Source organism: Piliocolobus tephrosceles, chromosome 11 (genome assembly GCF_002776525.5).
Source record: "Piliocolobus tephrosceles isolate RC106 chromosome 11, ASM277652v3, whole genome shotgun sequence".
NCBI classification, from domain to species: Eukaryota; Metazoa; Chordata; class Mammalia; order Primates; family Cercopithecidae; genus Piliocolobus; species Piliocolobus tephrosceles.
The window spans coordinates 10,015,911-10,030,897 of record NC_045444.1 but is presented as its reverse complement, the minus strand read 5'-3'; the positions used below and the strand labels follow the sequence as shown (position 1 = coordinate 10,030,897).

Below are 14,987 nucleotides of genomic sequence, written 5' to 3'. Positions count from 1 at the left end.
GGTCCTATAAGCTGCTTCTGCGATTTCCTTCTAATATTGGGAGTTGCCTATATAATAAACTTTTCCTTGAGGATGAGCAGTCCCTTGACTGAATCAGGGAATAAAGGGGTATGTTTTATTAGTGCCTCTCTCAGCCTTTCCACAAAGGCTTTTGGTTTAACATGAACAGTTTAATTAAGAGGTTTGGTCCTAGGTTTTCATAGGCCTTCCAATATGCATATTGAAAAGTGTTTCCTTTTCCATTCTGTGGAATAGAAAAGGGGTTCCATTCTGTGGAGTTATTGGGGCTCCAGTTGGGGTTGTCAAAAGGTACTGCCTCTCTTCCTATTGGGAATGATCGTTGCCCTATTTCTTCACTTTCCCTATTTACTCTTTTCCTTGTTGTCCTATTATCAGAGACATATTGCTCATCTCTGAACTTACCTGCTGCCTGGAGAGCTGCATGATTTTCAGCTGTGGTTAGGCTTTGGCTTAAGAGCAGCATAACATCCCTCCATGAGAGGTAAAATACCTGAGTTAAATTCTGGAAAGCTTCTATATACTTATTGGGATCATCAGAAAATCAGCCTAGGCCTCCCTTTATTTGCCCAAGGTCCTGCAATGAGAAGGGAACTTGAACCCTAGTGGCATTACCTCCACTGGGCATTTCCTGTAGGGGTAAGAGTGAAGCTGGGGGAGTGGAGAGTTTTAGAGATGGTGGAGCTGGAGGGGCTGATGATGCAGTTGGAGGGGGGCCCAAATAAGAAGGGAAAAAGTGGCTCAGACACTGAACAGCTGCCTTAGATGGTTCCCCCGGAAGTTGCTTCTCTAGTTTTGGGGATTCATTCCCTTTGGGCCTGCCTGATACGACTGCTAAAAGAGTGGAGTCCATTGTGTGACACCTCCAAAGGTCTGGTAAGGCCATACCCTTATGCAAAAGAAAATGGGCCGCCACTTTTTTCTTCAAAGTCTTGGGGTTAAAGGAGTCCCAGTGCTTCAGTATGCACTCCAGTGCAGGCCAAAGATGGTCTGTTACCCATCTAAAAAGAGAAGCAGGAAAAAGGTGTTCCTTTGGTCTTCTTCCTTTCCTTTGGAATGGCCCAGGGTGGATGAGGAGACAGTGGGGTTGTTCCCCCAACTGTTTTTCTTCCTTGGTTCCTGAGCCCCGGCATCCATTAAAGGTGCTGCCCATGGATGCAGACGTGACCCTCGGCCATGGAACCGGAGGAACGAAGCGCTAGGTATTAGTCACACTCACCCATGCAGCTCTAGTCCTCCACTTGTGATTTTCCTCTGACCTCTTAGACTTGTGTGATCCGTGTGATTCTCTGATAAATGGATCTCGGGAAAGACTACGTAACAGTTGCATTTGGGCAAGGCCGCTTAATGGAGGGAGTACACTGGCTTGAGCTCTATAATTTGCTATTATGGCCTGGACTAAAGTATTTATTCTTGCCGGGCATGGTGGCTCATGCCTGTAATCCCAGCACTTTGGGAGGCCGAGGTGGGAGTATCACCTGAGGTCAGGAGTTGGAGACCAGCCTGATGAATATGGTGAAATCTCGTCTCAACTGAAAATACAAAAACTAGCCGGGCGTGGTGGCGGGTGCCTGTAATCCCAGCTACTCAGGAGGTTGAGGCAGGAGAATCGCTTGAATCTGGGAGGTGGAGGTTACAGTGAACCGAGATCATGCCACTGCACTCCAGCCTGGATGACAGAGCGAGACTCCATCTCAAAAAAAAAAAAAAAAAAAATTATTTATTCTTAGGCAGTGGCTGTGGTTAACTTCTGGACATAGAATCCCCTTAAGATTGAAGTACCATTTTGATTGGAGGCAGAGTAGGTACTTTAAAAGAATGTAGGGACCGAATGGCAGTTTTCCTGCTGATGGGACTGTATCAAGACTAAAATTTGGTTTTGGAGGACATTTTTCTCTTTATTGTTGAAGGCAGAGTTTTCCTGTTTAGAAAAGGGGACATAAAGCCTGGTCTCTACTAGAGGAGCACAAAAAGGGAGAACTGGGAGGCTAGAGTGTTTTGGGAAAGGACCAACAGTGTGCTTCATGGAGAGGATTCCTATTCCACTAGGTGGCTCTGTTGACCTTGAAATGCTATGTGCTCTCTGGGCCAAGGGTAAAGACAGACACATTCAATGGGGGTGGGAGGGAACCCTCTGTTCCTATAAAATCACAAAAACGGCAATCCCTTGAGCTATATTCCCGGTTACTATGGCATTTTACTGATCTTGCCTAACAGAATTACTTCCCTGAACTGTAAAAGTTCCTGCAGCACTGCATACAGACAGGGCTTAGGAGACATGGCTGTCAAAAATAGGAAGGGAGGAAAATTGTGATAGAAAAAGCTGGAGATCTTGTTGCTGACACCCAACAGGCAGTCAGCGGCTGAAGTTAGTCCAGAAGCCTCTGGGTAACACCAGGGTGTTGCCCTGGACAGGAACTATGAGTTGCCTGTGGACCTCTTCTAGCCCCACATGATGGCTAGGCTCTCCATGAATGGAAACCAGTTTGAAACAAAGCCAACATTCACAGCACTCTGAGGGCACTGAAAGATTCACTAAATTCTCCCCAGAAAGCTTCCTGCCTGAGTCTTGAGATTGGTGGCATGCCCTAAAGGCATCTAGATGGCCATCAGATGCCCAGCATTTTGTTTACTTTTAAAATGGAGAATGAGAGACCTCAAAATAAAAGGAAAGGGTTGGGGTCTGCTCTTATAGTCACCCTTCCAATGAATCTACCTTGAATCTTGGATGACCCCCCACAATGAAGCAGCGTCGTTGGCTGGGGTAAATACCTGAGATTCAGTGTCTCACAGCCACAGAACACTAGGATGTGGACACACAATGAGTGAGGTTCAGAGGAGAAATTTAATAGGTGGAAGAAAGAGAAGAGCTCTCTGTGCAGAGAAGTGCCCTGGAGAAAATGGGTTGCTGCTTCCGCAATGAAGTGCAGGAGGTTTTATAGACAAGCTTGAGGAGGTGGTGTTTGATTTACATAGGGTATGAAAGATTGGTCGGACCAGGTGTGCCATTTGCACAGTGTGCAAAGAGTCTGGCCGCCCCACCCTAATCTTTTATTACGCAGATGTGTTCTCTATCTGACTGGCACCATGTTGCCTGGTTCTTTACTGTACATATGGTGACAAAGAAAAGGGAGGATGGAAAAAAAAAAAAGAGAAGGGAGGACGGAGCTTCCATGTTGAACATACCTGGCTTCCAGGTAGCCGTTTTCTATTGGCACCGTTGCCGGCATTCACCTGTGAAAGCTTCTAGCTTGCTTATCAATGTCTGCAACTCGATTTTTCAGGCTGCTCTTTGTTAGAAATGATTTTGGGGCTGCTTTTTGTTAAAAGAAAAGCCTTGCCAAAGACCCCTCTACCCTCGCTATCAGCCTAAATAAATTCTTTCTAGCTCCTTGTATCACAAGGATCCAGTTATGAGAAAAGCCACTGGGGGGCAGAGTCGAGGAGGGGGGTAGAAGTACAAGTGCAGAAGAAACAAGCTGGAGTGGCTGGAGCTTCTTGAGTCAGGGAAAAATGAAAACATCTGTTTCAGGTGTAAGCCGACCTGGATTATGTCTCATGAAGTTTGGGTTTCTTTTTTTTTTTTTTTTTTTTTTGAAGTTTGGGTTTCATACCCAGCACATTGGTACATTGTTTGGAGGTTCTAAGCAAGGAGGAGAATGAGATCTGATTTTTCTTTTTTTGAGACTGAATCTTGCTCTGTCACCCAGGATGGAGTGCAATGACACGATCTCAGCTCACTGCAACCTCCACCTCCCAGGTTCAAGTGATTCTCCTGCCTCAGCCTCCTGAGTAGCTGGGATTACAGGCATGTGCCATGATGCCCGGCTAATTTTTGCATTTTTAGTAGAGATAGGTTTTTGCCATGTTGGCCAGCTGGTCTTAAACTACTGACCTCGAGTAATCTACCTGCCTTGGACTCCCAAAGTGTTAGGATTACAGGCATAAGCCACCACAGCTGACCTGATTTTGTTTTAAACAGGTCATTCTGGCCGCAGTATAGAAAGTGCATTGCAGGAGGGGAAACAGATGAAAAGGGAATCAAGGAGGGTAAGTGACCATTAGAGCAGCAGGCAAGAATGGATTGGATTAGAGTAGGGCTCAACATCCCTTTCTTTTGTAAAGGGTCAGAGAATGTTTCAGGCTTTGTGGGCTACTTATGGTTTCTGTCATAAGCTCTTCGTCTTTTTTTTTTCTTTTTTTTTTTTTTCTTTTAAAACTTTATTTCTGCAAAGCCAATCAAGAAGTGTTGGAAGGAAAAAGTGTAAAAGTTATTCTTGCATATTTGGGAACAGCAAGCACTTAGTTTGAGAAAATGAGGACTTAAAACAGTTGAATCAAAGGCAATACCCTGCTACTTGTATTTAAAATCAACGATGTTCTTTCTTAAGTAACATTCTTCTCTTCCCTAATAGCTACAATATGATACAGTACGCAACAGCTCACTTGAAAGTGCTAGAATCAGAGGATAAAGAAGCCATAAGCCAACCCACTTAACATTTCCTACTATACAATGCCTTTTTGGCGCTTGACAAATCAAGCATTCAATGTAGCATTACATTCAACAGAAACATCTCTCGTACTTTGGGTTTAAGATCCTTGTCCCTCCAGTTCGGATGTCGTGACATCTGACTCTTCATCATTGTAAATATTTTCAGCCATCTGCCATATCTGCATGATGTTATCCTCAGACACTGAGCAAATGACCCAAGGCTCATTGGGGTTCCAGCTAAAATCTGAAATCTTAGCAGTGTGTCCTCCATGAATAAAATGGTCATCAGATGCACTTAGGAGATGTCCACTCAAATTCGAATTCCAGGAGAGACCATAGCCTTCCTTCTGGTGACCTCTCAACCTGAGATCAGGATTACATTCTCCACTTGGGTCTGGTTTAGCAGGGTGTTTTGTATAGTCAAAAACCAACACATCAGAAGATGGTGTTTTTGTAGCAATGATGTGAGGATTCTGTGGCATGTAACGAGCACGGTTTACTTCTCCTTCATGAATGATTTTAATTTCACATTCAATTTTTCCTGTTACAGAACCAAAGCCACCAAATTCACCCTTGTCACTGTCACAATGGGAAGCATCAAACTGTGCATCATCATTGGGAATATGTACTCGAGCAACCACCAGATGATTCTGTTCATCAGACGTATGAGTCCCCAGCACTAGCCAATGAAGGGCATAATCTTTTCCTTCCGGTTTAGTCACTTCAGGAAGCCACTGAACAGTAAGACTGGGCCACTGAAGAGCATGGGTCATAACCAGGTCATACAGAAACGGTGTATTCTTCTTCCAGATTTTATATTCTTCATTGATGACACGCTCCTCCACAGTATCTTCAAACATCTCTTTACTCGCCATCTTGCGTCGGGTCGTTCGCCCCTCGCCGCCGCCTCGGACTTCCCTCGTTAGCCAAGAGCAGCCCGACCACTGGCGCTCCTGCCTTTCCCAAACGCGTCACACACTCCCCGCGGTCGAAAGCCCGGGCCCAGTCTTGCTGCCTGGGTGCTCCCCAGACGCCGCGTCCTTGTTTCCTGCCTCCTCCCCGCTCGCGGGTACCGAGGTCTGAGGCGCTCTTCTCTCTCTCTCCAAACTTGGAACGAGACTTTTCAACCCGCGCCTCCCAGCCCGCCCAGGCAGCTCTTTTTTCTTTTTTTTTACTTATTTTTAGGGATGGAGGTCTTGCTATGTCACCCAGGCTCGCATCAAACTCTTGGACTGAAGGGATCCCTGTGCCTCAAGTACAGCTGCAGATCACTGTGGCCTTCTTTCTTCTTCTTCCTTCTTCTTCTTTTCCTTCTTTCTTCTTCCTCTTCCTCCTCCTCCTCCTTTTTTTAAAACAATCCTTCAAAAATGTAAAAGCCATTCGTAACTAGACTTCAGGCATAGTCTGTTGATATCCAGACCAGAATGATAGCAGTGTGGGTTAAATGTCGTCAGATTAACAATTTACTTTCTATTTTTTTCTCTTGAGATGCCCAGGCTGGAGTGCAGAAGCACGATCTCAGCTCACTGAAACCTCTGCCTCCTGGGTGCAAGCAGTTCTCCTGCCTCAGTGTCCTGAGTAGCTGGGACTACAGGAGCATGCCACCACACTCGGCTAATTTTTGTATTTTTGTAGAGACAGGGTTTTGCTATGTTGGCCAGGCTGGTCTTGAACTCCTGACCTCAGGTGATCTGCCCACCTTGGCCTCCCAAAGAGCTGGAATTACAGGTGTGAGCCACTGCACCTGGCCTTACTTTCAAGCCTGAACCATGTTTTTCAATTTTACCAAGAAGATAAAACTTCGAAAAATCAGTATTATGCAATCAGCAAGTTAGAAGATGAAAATTCCACAAAATATTTGAACCTGGGACTATAGGACTAATGGAATTTCTAGAGATAGAAAAGTATTTAGAACACATGGGGATGAGGCTTTAATGGGAGCATTCAAGTATTCCCAAAGCCTAGGGCAAACTGTGGGCTGGATATTGGAATTTGCCAAGTTTTCCTAGAATTTCTGTAACAGCATTGTAATGGAATAAACAGAGGCCAACCTCAGTTTACTGGTGGCAAAACCAGGACTCTGACCTGGGCCTACTGACACGGGTCCAGTGTTCTTTTTTTTTTTTTCCCCTTCATGCTTTGCAGTCTAGACATGTAGTTGTGTATACAGTATTCTAATATGCATTTTTTTGTTTTCTTGAAGTATCTGAAATGCATTTTTAAAGAAACTCTATGTGCCGGGCGCGGTGGCTCACGCCTGTAATCCCAGCACTTTGGGAGGCCGAGACGGGCGGATCATGGGGTCAGGAGATGGAGACCATCCTGGCTAACACGTTGAAACCCCGTCTCTACTAAAAATACAAAAACTAGCCAGGCGTGTGGTGGGCGCCTGTAATCCCAGCTGCTCGGGAGGCTGAGGCGAGAGAATGGCATGAACCCAGGAGGCGGAGCTTGCAGTGAGCTGAGATCACGCTACTGCACTCCAGCCTGGGCAACAGAACAAGACTCCGTCTCAAAAAAAAAAAAAAAGAAAAAAGAAACTCTATGTATGTAACGTCTTCTTTGGTCTTTAATTCAGACTCTTAATTGCTTTCGTTTGTTCTTTTTTTTTTTTTTTTGGGACAAAGTCTTGCTCTGTCGCTCAGGCTGGAGTACAGTGGTACGATCTCGGCTCACTGCAATCTCTGTCTCCTGGGTTCAAGTGATTCTTCTGCCTCAGCTTCCCAAGTAACTGGGACTACGGGCATGCATCACACTGCCCGACTACTTTTTGTATTTTTTAGTAGAGTTGGGGTTTCACCATATGCTGGTCAGGCTGGTCTCGAACTCCTGACCTTAGTTGATCTGCTCGCCTTGGCCTCCCAAAGTGTGAGGATTACAGGCATAAGCCACCGCACCTGGCATAGTTTGTTTCTGATTTTTTTGTTAGCAGGCTCGCTTTCTCTGCCTCTAAAAAGTGGGAAGAAAGTTGTATTATGCAGAGATGATGAGAACAGGATAGTAGAAATAGTCTATGCTAATCCAGTGGGAGGTGGCATATTCAGCTGTATTTACATGTAAAGAATGCACAGGGATGGTGATTGCAGCATTATTTGTATTAGCTGGTTTTGATTTCCTGAGCTCAAGTGATCCTCCCACCTAGGCCTCCCAAAGTCCTGGGATTACAGGCATGAGCCCCCACTTGGGGCCTGAGAAGCTGTCAAAAAGAACAAAGATATGTCTACATGTGAACTGAGAAGGAAGGGTGCCAAGATATATTGCCAAAAGAGTACAGTTTGGATAGTATCCTATTTGTGTAGGAAAAATGTACTCATATACAATATTTTCATGTATATGTGAAGACAATAGTGGCTGGGTGCTCTGGCTAATGCCAGTAATACTAGTGTTTTGAGAGGCCGAGGTGGGAGGATCACTTAAGGATAGGAGTTCAAGATCAGCATAGGCAATATGGTGAGACCTCACCTCTACAAAAAAATTGAGAAAATTAACCAGGTGTGGGGGTGCACCCCTATAGTCCCAGCTATTTGGAAGGCTCAAATGGGAGGATCACTTGAGGCCAGGAGTTCAAGGTCAGCCTGGGCAACGTAGGGAGACGCTATGTCCCTAAACAAAGAAGGAAATAAATAAATCAGGACAGTGAAGTGTTACTTACCTATCACCTAGCCAATCTTGTGTCAATGGCCCTCTCTCCTCCCTGGTAACTTAGTGGAGACTTAGCCATTTTTTTCTTGAATAAATAATCCTTATCTTGTTGAAAGACCTTGGTTAATTTCCAGCACTCTGAAAACTGAAAAAGTTGATTTTGACAAAATTTTGCCAGTGTTTTGTAGCTTTTGGGGAGAAGACGATTTTCAGATGTTCTTACTCAACCATTTCTGCTGATGTGCTTGGCTGGAATCACTTAAAGCCAATTCCAGACATCATATCATTTAACTCATACACACTTCAGGACATGACAGGTAAAGATTTTATTTATTTATTTATTTATTTAATTATTGAGATGGAGTCTTGCTTTCTTGCCCAGGCTGGAATGAAGTGACACAATCTTGGCTCACTGCAACTTCCGCCTCTGTGGTTCAAGTGATTCTCCTGCCTCAGCCTCCTGAGTACCTGGGATTACAGGCGCCCACCACCATGCCCAGCTGTTTTTTTTTTTTTTTCCGTATTTTTGGTAGAGATGGGGTTTCATTCACCACGTCGACCAGGTTGGTCTTGAAATCCTGACTTCAGGTGATCCGCCCATCTCGGCCTCCAAAAGTGCTGGGATTACAGGTTGAGCCACCATGCCTGGCCAACAGGTAAAGATTTTAAAAAATTAATGAAAAGGCCGGGCGTGGTGGCTCACGCCTGTAATCCCAGCGCTTGGGGAGGCAGAGGCGAGTGGATCACAAGGTGAGGAATTCAAGACCAGCCTGGCCAAGATGGTGAAACCCCATCTCTACTAAAAATACAAACATTAGCCAGGTGTGATGGTGCAAGCCTGAAATCCCAACTACTCAGGAGAATGAGGCAGAAGATATCCCTTGAACCTGGGAGGCAGGGTTGCAGTGAGCCTAGATCACATCACTGCAAATCCAGATAGCAAAAAAAAAAAAAAGGAAACACAGTAGCAGACAATGATTAAATAATGGCACATCCATACATAGAGTATCATGCAGATATTACACAGTATCTAGCCTGGGCAACAGAAGTAAGACTCTGTCTCAAAAAAAAAAAATAATGAAAATGTAGTTGTTACATATAACAAATTTTAAAATTCTTTAATGTCATCTAATACCCACCCAGTCTATGTTCAAATGTCCATATTTTCTCAAAAATGTCTTTTTCCCCCCAGTTTGTTCAATTGGGATCCAAACAGGGAGTACACATTGCATTTGGTTGATATGCCTCTTAAGTCTCTAACCTATAACAGAATCTCTAACAGTTTCTTTCCTCAGTTTTTAAATTTTTTTCTGGAAGAAAATGTATCACATGTAAAATTTTATAAAATATAGAATATGGCTGATTGCATCCTTGCAGTATACTTAACAGGTTCATCTGTCTCCCGGTCAATTTAAAAAACAATTTTCCAGGAAGGGGCCTGTGAGGTTACAGGTGTGAAGGATTTTTGCCCTTGATTAAGCTGCCCCTCCAATTCAGCACATTTTAAAGATTTTCAGGGATCAGGACACTGCCTGAATGCCTCCTCTACCACTCCCAGTATAATTTCTAGGAACTGACCATTTGCTTGTCTTTTCTCCCTAACCTTCAAAACCCAATTGATGAGGGGACTTCTCAGGATTACCTTCCTGACCCCACTCCCTACCTTCAGTCCAAGAGAATCCTGCCTTCTATCCTGGCTTTCCTGCCTTGTACTCAGGGTGTCTCTGGGTTCCTTCCATCCTATCCTAAACTTATCACTCAGAACTGGAATTGTCCAGCCTCCTTACACATTTCTAGATATATATCAAAATAAGATTATAGGGGCTGGGCGTGGTGGTGCATGGCCTGTAATCGCAGCACTTTGGGAGGCTGAGGCAGGAGGACTGCTTGAACCCAGGAGTTTGAGACCAGCTTGGGCAACATAATGAGATCTTGTCTCTACTAAAATTAGCTGGGTATGGGTGTCCTGGCCCAGGTCATTAGTCTGAGCTACTAGGGAGGCTGAGGTGAGAGAATCACTTGAACCTGGGAGGTTGAGGCTGCAGTGAGTTATGATCACCCTGGGGGACAGAGAGACCTTGTCTTTAAAAAAAGAAAAAACATAGAAGATTATAAACATTTCTGATGTCATCATAAAAACTTTAGATACTGTGTAATGTCTGCATGATAGTCTATGTATGGATGTGCCATTATTTAATCATTGTCTGCTACTGTGTTTCCTTTTTTCTTGGCTATCATTAATATCTCAAAGATTAGTACACAAATCTTATTCAGATTTCTGAGGCTATCCTTAGAACAGATTTTTGGAAGGGGATTATGGAGTCAAAAGTAAGACTTCTTTGAGACAGGGTCTTACTCTGTTGCCCAGACTGAAGTGCACTGGCGCGATCTTGGCTCACTGCACCCGCCAACTCCTGGGCTCAAGTGATCCTCCCACCTCAGCCTCCCAAGTACCCATCACAGGAACGATCACAGGAACGCGGTCACAAGAACGCACCACGACGCGTAAAGATGGGGTCTCGCCATGTTCCCCTAGGCTGGTACGATTCTTGATTCATATTGGAGAACAACTTGCTGTGCAGTTATATTTTGAACCTCATCAAAATGGAATCATACAGCGTCCTCTTCTTTGTGCCTAAGCTAACAATATCTGGTATTCGTTCAGGCTGTTGCGTTTATCCATAGCTTCCTATTGCTCTGTAGAAATCTACCGCATGACTATACCATAATTTAGCCACTCAACTGCTGATGGGCATTTGGGTTACCAGCTTTTTATTACTATGAATAAATGTTCTATGGACATTCTTTTTTTTTTTTTTTTTTTGGAGACAGAGTTTCGCTCTTTTTGCCCAGGCTGGAGTGCAATGGCGCGATCTCGGCTCACCGAACCTCCGCCTCCCGTGTTAAAGCGAATCTCCTGCCTCAGCCTCCCTAGTAGCTGGGATTACAGGCATGCGCCACCACCCTGGCTAATTTTGTATTTTTAGTAGAGACGGGGTTTCTCCATGTTGGTCAGGCTGGTCTTGAACTCCCGACCTCAGGTGATCCACCTGCCTCGGCCTCCCAAAGTGCTGGGATTACAAGCGTGAGCCACCGAGCCCGGCTCTATGGACATTCTTGCACATGCCTTTGGTGGACGTATGCACTCACTCATTCCTCTTGAAGTGAAATTTCTGGGTCACAAGGTAAGCGCACACTTAACTTTAACAGAAACTGCAGCGTTTTTCCAAAGTGGTTGCACGGTGGTGTTGTTTTTCTATCTTGGTCGCTCGACTTTAAGCGAGGCGTAATCTAGAGGCACAACTGGCTCGGGTAAGGCGTGGAGCCTCACTGTGTGCCGGGATCTGCCAGGGCTGCCACTAGCTGTACGAGTAAACAGACTCAGCAAGGTCCCATGGTGGCTTCCCACAGATCCACTCTCGGTGGGCTCGGTCCAACGACCCGCTATCTCTGCCGCACCGGCCCCGTACAAATATACTCTTTCACATACTGGAAAACGGGGTGTTTTTCAGAGCATTCAGGTTAGGTCACACTGTAAAAAAAGTCAGCACTGCGAAACGCAGTCGCTTCCTCCATCCAGGAGGCAGCGGAGCCCTCCTCGCTCCGGAACAAAGGACAATCTCCGCAGCGTCTCGCGGCCCGGCCCCTCACCTATGCACATGCGCAGATCGAGCCTTACGGAGGTCCGCGGCCCAGGCACGCGTGACGTAGCGCCGTCCGCCGGTGCGTGATGACCCCAGAGCGTGCGTTCGGTGGCTCATAGGGGAAGATGGCGGCTGCTCCTTTGGAGGAGCGGGATTGAGAGGGTCGGAGTAGGGAGACGAAACAGGAGAGACATTCCCGGCTCTGAAGACGAACGCTTCGCTGGCTGTTAGGAGCTCTGCTCAAAGCCAGACGGTGAGTGCGGCGGCGACACGGGACTGCTCGCCTGCAGCAGGCAGCGGCACTCTCCGCCATTTTCAGGCTCGGCCGTTGCGTGCTTTGGGGGCCTGGACGGGCGCCTGGGCAAAGGTTGGAGGAACTGGGAGGATCGACCTCGGGGCGGCTCGTCGAGGCAGGTTTGAGCCTCATGGGAGGGGGCTGGAGGCTGGAGGCCAACTGGGAAGAGCGGGCATGGTAAAACTAAGGCCCTGACTGGAAGCGGTGGCGACGAGAAGACGTAAGTCAGGCCACGGTTAAGACGTGAAGTTTGGAGGGAAATGCATTTTAACTGAGGTTTGGGGCGGGAGTGGAAGGAGGTGGGCCGAATTGAAGTGGTTGGTTGAAAGGGTCCTGGGAAGTTAACGTGAAATCTGCGAAACAGCTGAAGGCTTAGCCGTGATGTTATCGTGGCTTGAAATCGGTGTTTATAATAAGGATGAGGCTACAGCTTGACAGGCAAAGCCCTGCTTTTTTGGAATAGTTGTATTTCTATTTGGTTTGTGCTAGATCCTTGTTTCCAATTTTAAGTTTCTTCCGGCAACTAAGTAGTGAGGATCTTAGCATGTCTTCTTAAAAGAAATGACAATGAATGTTTGTACTTGGTTGTAACCCTTGGGATTAGTGGCCCCTTCCGGAGTAAGGAGGAGGAGGAGGCGGCGGCAGCGGCGGCAGGTCGGTAGGGAATTCCGTAATTGGATCTATTTAAATCAAATCAGAAAAATACGGGCTGCTCGTAGAAAGCCCGTCAAGAATGTTTTAAAGTAGTTTCTACACACATGACCTTAAGTTGACTGTTCAGGAACTTTGGAAGACATTAGAATATGAACAAAAATCCTACACTGAAAGGAACAACTCTGGGGAGCGTAGAGTTTACTTTTTAAGTACACTCTGGAGAGCTGATGCACGCTATATATACATATATATGTGTATATATATGTGTGTGTATATATGTACATATATAGCCTGTGAACGTGGTGCAGTGGTAAACCTACTTAATTCAAACCTTTTAGTGACAGTTATGCTACTTGTACCTCTTGTGGCATTTTTCTTTTCCTCGCCTTAATTGCATTTGACCCATTTTTTATTACTGTAAGTTACTTTTGAATTTTTTGTCTCCTTGACCAGAAGATAAAATATTGTGTAGATTTGAGTTTTTGCTGAGACTTGAAGTTCCATATTTAGACTATCTTCTTGAAACTTGGGGAGAAATTTTAACTTGTCTTTCCTGTAGTCCTGGGAAGAATTTTGGTAGAAAGTTGGCTTATGACCGGGCGCGGTGGCTCACGCCTGTAATCCCAGCACTTTGGGAGGCCAAGGTGGGTGGATCACCTGAGGTCAGGAGTTCGAGACCAGCCTGACCAACATGGCGGAACCCCGTCTCTACTAAAGATACAAACAATTAGCCTGGCGCGGTGGCGCGCGCCTATAGTCCCAGTTACTCGGGAGGCTGAGGCAGGAGAATGGTGTGAACCCAGGAGGTGGAGCTTGCAGTGAGCTGAGATCGCGCCACCGCACTCTAGCCTAGGCAACAGAGCGAGACTCTTGTCTCAAAAAAAAAAAAATTACACAAACACATTTATAACTGAAAAATTTTCACCAATATCTTCGTCGTAATCGTAAAGCTTTACTGTAACCTTACTATCCCATTCTGAAACATGCAGCAGTTCCTTCAGCCATAATCAAATAATATTCCCCCCGCAAAGTAATGGCAAAAGTATATGAACTTATTACTTAGCAAAGAGAGCTCTGAATAAATACCTTAAGTGCTTAGTAAAAATATAATTAAAGCTTTACGTCAACATAAAACCGTGATGGCAAAATCTGTTTAGTATTTTTCCCCAACCAAAGAAAATTATCCAAGTTAAGCCATCAGCTTCACAGATAAAGATTTTTGTCTAAAGCATTGTAATACATATAAGCCAAATTCTTTTTTTTTTTTTTTTTTTGAGACGGAGTCTTCCTCTGTCACCCAGGCTGGAGTGCAATGGCGCGATCCTGGCTCACTGTAACCTCTACCTCCTGGGTTCCAGCGATTCTCTTGCCTCAGCCTCCGGAGTAGCTGGGATTACAGGCGCCCACCACCACGCCCGGCTAATTGTTTGTATCTTTAGTAGAGACGGGGTTTCACCGTGTTAGCCAGGATGGTCTCGATCTCCTGACATCGTGATCCGTCAACCTCGGCCTCCCAAAGTGGTGGGATTACAGGCGTGAGCCACCGTGCCTGGCTGTGTTTCTGTAATTCTTTTGTGGTTGTTTAGCAACAAGTTTGGAATTTTACAAGTGTTTTTAGGTAAAGTATTTAGTTGGAACCTGTAAATTATCAAAGTATGTTTAATTGTCATAAACTGGTAAGTTAAGCATGGATTCCAGATTGTACTAGGTTTCTGTACATTATTCCAAAAATTTTATTTCTGTTGAAACTTGGTAAGAGATGTTAACTGTTTTGTTGGGATGATGAAAGTTTCTCTGTTGCTACAATGTGCGACAAGCTACAATGTGTGAAAAGCTAGCTGCCTGACCCTCGGTTTTTGTGTGTGTTTGTTTTGCTTTTGAGGAAGGTCTAGCTCCATCACTCTTGCTGGAGAGCTATGACGCGACCTCGGCTCACTGACATCCCGACTTCCCTAGCTCAAGCAATTCTCACACTTCAGCGTCCTAGCGGCTGGGACTACCAGGCACGGCCAACATGCCCCCCTTATCTGTATTGTTTTGTAGGGACTAGTCTCGAGCCAGAGCTTTTGGGCTCAAGTGATCTGCCCGCCTCTGCCTACCAAAGTGTTGGGGCTACAGGAGTGAGCCATTACGCTCGACCAACTGACCATAGTTTTAATACTTAAAAATATTTTGTCTCTAGCAGTGATTTAGGTTCAAAGCTTTTCTGTGTGAAAATGATTTTTCTTTCTTTTCTTTCTTT

General features: G+C 45.3%; 1 protein-coding gene and 1 pseudogene across 3 annotated transcripts in view; one reads left to right on the top strand and one right to left on the bottom strand.

The window, feature by feature from the left end:
• Positions 1-4,229: 4,229 nt before the first annotated feature.
• Positions 4,230-5,660, bottom strand: LOC111551581 (annotated as a pseudogene). Its single transcript, XR_002734400.2, has one exon. The product of XR_002734400.2 is annotated as a histone-binding protein RBBP7 pseudogene (transcript).
• Positions 5,661-11,875: 6,215 nt separating this feature from the next.
• WDR33 (WD repeat domain 33) overlaps positions 11,876-14,987 on the top strand; it is a 109,598-nt gene continuing 106,486 nt past the window's right edge. For both annotated transcript variants that reach the window (XM_023225595.1, XM_023225596.2), the window contains exon 1: positions 11,876-12,049. The gene's annotated coding sequence lies outside the window, so the exon portion shown is untranslated. The remainder of the gene's footprint in view (positions 12,050-14,987) is intronic.